We start from the raw sequence: 5673 nt of genomic DNA, 5'->3' as shown, positions 1-5673 counted from the left end.
GTTTGATGAGACTAACGGCTCTCAAGTAGAGCAAGTTGATCTTGATGAGCTAGATGATGAAGAGGCTCCATGCGTCGCGCTAAGGAACATGTCCATTGGGGATGTGTGTCCTAAGGAATCCGAAGAGCCTCCACAAGCACAAGATCAACCATCTTCCTCCATGCAAGCATCTCCACCAACTCAAGATGAGGATCAAGCTCAAGAGGATAAAAATGAAGATCAAGAAGATGAGCCACCTCAAGAAGGGGACAATGATCAAGGGGGAGATGCTCTTGATCAATACAAGGAAGACGATGACGGTCCAAGACCGCCTCACCCAAGAGTCCACCAAGCAATACAACAAGATCACCCCGTGAACTCCATCCTCGGTGATATTTATAAGGGGGTAACCACTCTATCTCGTGTTGCTCATTTTTGTGAACATTACTCCTTTGTGTCTTCTATTGAGCCATACATGATAGAAGACGCATTAAGGGATTCGGATTGGTTGTTGGCGATGCAAGAGGAGCTCAACAACTTCACAAGGAATGAGTTATGGCATTTAGTGTAACACCTCAGGTGTTACCATGGCTAGAGCACACCTTGGTACTAAGAACTGTGAGCACATGTGGTAGAAACTTAAGGAGAACATAAGAGCCTTGGAGACCATGGGTTAAGCAAGATTGTTAATGACCTAAGAGCATCACTCAAGCTTTGGTGCACTTGCTACCTTGGGCAAGAGGAGGGAAAACCCTAGACCTCTCTTGAACCCTATCTTCCAAAACCATGGTTAAGAGGGGGAGAGAATAAGCAATTGTGCAAACCATGAGTTAATCTTTAACCCAACTTTAAGTAACTTTATAACCAGCAATTGTGGGAAGGAAATGTTGCAAAAAGACCCCTGGAGAAACCCCAAATCCATTCCCTAAGTGGAGAGGGAGCTAGAGCTCTCTAATTCTCTCTAAGTCAAAAACTACCCCTACACTAAAGATCAACCGTGTTCACCTCGAAGATGGCACCAAAACCACCTAAGTTCTATACCAAAAATGTGGCATACCACCTAGGGCACCCACTGGAAAAAGTTGAGCCCGAGACCTTGACGTTTGACATGCCTTGGCATGGTTTTTGTCGCGAGGCGGGCAGAGTGACATACCTGATTTGGCGACCGAAGATCTCCCTACCTAGGCCATATCTGCCATGGCAACTCACGAATGAGAGAGAGTCCTAGGTGCCAGGAAAAGACTCACGCCGGATTTTTGCCAAGATTCGCACGTTTGCGACTTGGGTGAGATGTGGAACATGGGCAGAAGAAAAGCTCCACGTGTTCGACGCGCTCTGTGCACGCCAGAGCACACCCGCGCGTGCCCCGCGTCGCGTTAACGGCCAGCCGACGCCAGGGCCCGCGCCCGCGCCTATAAATCCCCCTCAGGCGTTGACCACACTCTTCCACGCACGCTCAAACCTCACCGGAGCTCAACTCACCGTCGTTTGCCCGTGTGCGGCGTGTCCGCGGCCACCCGAGCCCCTCCCGCCGTAGACCGGCTAGCCCAGCCTTTCCCAACCTCGTCCAACCCTCGAAGACGAGTGAGCACACCTCAGTGAAGCTCCCCGAGCGAGGAATCAAAGTCTACTTCGCCGGAGAGGCCAGTCCACGGTTGCCGGAGTTCACAACCCCGCCGGAGTGCGTGGACCGGGTAATCCAATGAACCATTTTCCGATTCCTTGTGCACACAGTCTCTACGTCACCTTGTGGAGCTCACCGTGCCATTGGATTGAACCAGATCGCCGTGAATTGGCCGGCACACCTGCCGCCGACGAGGACACCCGCCTGCGCACGAGGACCGAGTGATTCTGGCCATCCCCGCCGTCGAGGCGTACATCGCTGTGACCGCTAGAGCCTCCCCGAGCCAACCCCGCCCCTCGCCAGACCTATCTCGCCGCCGGTAAGCCGCGCCACCCTTTTCTTTCTTGCGGGCACTGTTTAAACCTAGGGAAGGACCGCGGGGGAGAAGGAAAGAAGTCTGGGGGGTTTTGTGAAATGTCAGTGACTCAAATGAATAGTAGCGCGGGGGTATAACTGAGAGAGTTAGTTTGGAAATACCCCAGGGTCCTCGGTGTAAACTGCTTTTCCAGAAAACCTTTATTAAATTTGATTTAAAATTTGGACAGAACTTGAATAATTCATAACTTCTGTTTTATTCATCCAAATTTGGTCAAACCAATTTTGTCAGACTTTAAATAATGTAAACTGCTTAGGAAAAATGTAAAACCCTTAAGTACTACAGAAAACTATAAGGTTCTGATTTAATTATTGTTTTGACCAAAAGCTAAATAATAGGGATAAAAATAGTTGCACTAATTGACTAGGGTTAGAAAAATTTGAAGAAGTTTATATCCACCTACTAACCTGTTTAAAAATGCTAAACCTCTCTGTTCACCCCATTAAGTTAGTTTTTGCCAATTATTTCACAATATGCTTAAAGTTAAGAAAAATAGAAAAGATGATTTAAATAATGAACCAGAGGGCACCCCTATTTTTGTTAGGACACTTATTCAATGTAGTTCACTAGAAAAATCTATTATGCCCTGGTTTAGTATGAAATAAATAGGATCCCTTTTATTTTAGGAAAGTAAGGAAAACTTAGAAAAACCCTACAAAAATGACCCCAAGGTAAAAACACCCCAACCCTTAGGATAAGTAATGATTGGTTATTAAGAACTTAGAAAAAATATGAAATCTGTTGTTTGACATTTTTCAAATAATAATGTAGTAGAAAGTGCCTTTTTGGCATTAAACTTTAGAAAATCATAACTGAATAACCACCCCTTAGCTTTCTGTGATTTTTGACACAGAAGCCTATTATTACTATTAGATGCCAACAAAAATAACCTTTAGGATAGAACCCACCTCTAATGAAGAGATGTAGTGCAAAGTGGGCCATTTTACACAACTTTTGCTATTTTTGTCTAAAGCATAGCCTTCTATTTAAAACCTCAAATTCCTAGAACAGGCTATAATGACCAATGGCAACCCACTGTAATTTTTATAGATTTTTTTTGGAAAATATTAAACCATTGTCGTAGATCAAGCCTACACTAGAAACCATAAGTAGAAAATAAAGAAAGGGAAAAATGAATACTAGGAAATTAGTGTCATCCTAAAACTCTTTATAACTTGTCCACTGAAATATATAAAGGCAATACCAATTCCCTATGCCTATCCCTAGCAAAACCTAAACCTAGAAGTGATAAGCATAAACCATTAAAAGCCACGTATGACCCAGAAACACTAAATTGCTCATTAACTTAGTTTTTCTTCTCTTAGCATAATGTTATTAAATCCTGCATAATCATAACATACATGTTCATTGCATTCTGATAGATTGTAACCTTGCTGACGGAGAGTACATCCTCGTGCCGGAGCAAGGAACTGCTCAGGAGGTAGCCCCGGATCCAGCACCAGAGCCTGCACCAGAGGACCTGCCTGCCACTGCTTTGGAAGGCAAGCCCCGGTTTATGCATAACCTGTTAATTATGCTATTTTACTACACTTATTGATTGTAGGATTGAATGTGCACTTAAGTGTAGGAGTTGTGTGAAACCCTAGTTGCATGATCTCAGGAATCCTGTTGAGATGAATACTAGTGTGCTAGGTCGAGTAGCTGCTTTATTAAGTAGGATCTCGGTAGAAGTCGAGTGATCTTTCTAGCACTCGCGCGAGGTCAGGAATTGGTTGTATCCATTTTGATATCATAATGATGGTGGTCTGTGGACAACGATCCATGGGGATGCATTGTCTACGAGACGGGAATTGGAATAAGGAATAAGGTGTGGTACCGTGTGTCAAGCGTTTGAACGTACTAAACATATGCCGAGAAATATGGTAAATCGGTAAGCCTAGTACCTGAGTGAACCTGCCCGCAGATTGCCCTCCTCACGCGACCTGAGACGTGGTCTCCCATTCCGGTTATGGTGGGTACAAGTGCGGTCACTGCACGACGGTAGTCGGGGTCAGTGAGGCATTGTACGCCAAGGCGGTGAGCCCCTTTCTGTTGCCAGGGAATCGATGGGGACGGTTGATGTGTGTGGGGATGGAGTGCCCCTACATGTCGTGTGTTTAGGTTTACCTTGCAAGGTTTAAAAACTCGATTTGAATCGTCTGCTTCTCGCAGCTAATGAGACTGCTTGATCCATGCTGCTACATTGAGTAACAAGTGAAATTGTGATGAGATGATACAAGATGTTGATTGCTAAAAATGTTTGCTACTATGTATGAGTAGATAGTACATCTTTAGCCTTAAGAGAGTCACACTTAATTTGACAAAGTTAACAACTTGATTTAGAAACTCAGCTAGTGCTTTTGGCAACCAAACACCACAGCCAAACAACTGCATGTCTAGAGGTAGAGGAGTAGACTCCTCACACCGGGTAAGTCTAGCTGAGTATTAGTATACTCAGCCTTGCTTGTGGCATAATTTTACAGGTTCTTTGGAGGACATGGTTGTAGGAGTGACTTGGCCGTCCATCTTGCCACCAGGTTGGACTGTCGAGTGGGACCCTACCTCGACTGAGGAGGAGCATGAGGAGTGATGGGACAGGCTTCCCCATCTCTCTGTTTATTTACCGTTAGTTTTATTCCGCTGCACTTCGAACAATGGTGACTACTTTTGCAAAACTCCGATGATAATGTAATAATTTAATACTCTTTAATGCATAGTTTTATGCTTTATTGTATTTGCTCTGTGACTCACCATCGAGTGAGATTGTGGTACTTGATCCTGTCAGTGGCCTTGTCGGACTAGATCCGAGGAATTGACGAGTTATTTCGATTTAAGTGTGGTCTAGCCTCTAAGGCGGGACTTAGGCACTTAAGTTGGAATAATTCGAGCAATTCCGCCATAGCTGGTATCGGAGCTTGTACCACCACAGAGGAATCAATAAATATAAATACCATCCTTTTCCGAAGTAAAACTTGATAGAAACAATGTTGGATAGATCGTAGGACGAGCAGGATAGGCCTAGGACGTGAAGCCTTAGGATGATAAAAGGGTAGCTAGGTGGCTAAGTGATTAGGCCCTACAGGCCACTTTAAAGGATGGGAGTTCTTCCCTATTCCTTTTACATTGTTGTGAGGTCGTTCAGGACGAGCATGCATGCATTCTTAATTAAGCAAATGAATAATTGAGTAAACACTTAAAACAAAATGACGACCAACTAAGTATCCTAATACCATTTTTTATAGTTGGAGAGAAGCTGAGTTTTATTTTGCTTGTTCTTTTTATAATTCTTTTTCTTTTACTTACGCTTAACCGTACACATATGGCTTCCCACGGATCCCCAGATGACGGAAATGCACTATCCCACACTGATGGTCTTGCACGGGAGGGCTTTCCCCGCATTTTGTGGGAGGTACTTCAGGGGGCCGGATACACGACGCCTCCTCAGTACGCGGTGCAGCAGTTCGAGAAGCACCGAGTGCCCCGCTGTAGGGTGAGGATGACTCTGGAGCCTCATCCCCTACAGCCAGGCTGGCGTTCATTGGACTCTGAGTCTTTTGGATACCGGGCTGAAGACACGATAGAGGCGATTGCTCTGCATGGATTAACCACTTTCTGTGGATTCCATCCCTTGGAGCTGGCTACCCACGCCATTGGCTTGTTCCCAGCCGAAAGCGAGGACGACCCAATGTGGAAG

Source organism: Zea mays, chromosome 5 (genome assembly GCF_902167145.1).
Source record: "Zea mays cultivar B73 chromosome 5, Zm-B73-REFERENCE-NAM-5.0, whole genome shotgun sequence".
NCBI lineage: Eukaryota > Viridiplantae > Streptophyta > Magnoliopsida > Poales > Poaceae > Zea > Zea mays.
Note: the sequence above shows the minus strand (reverse complement) of the source record.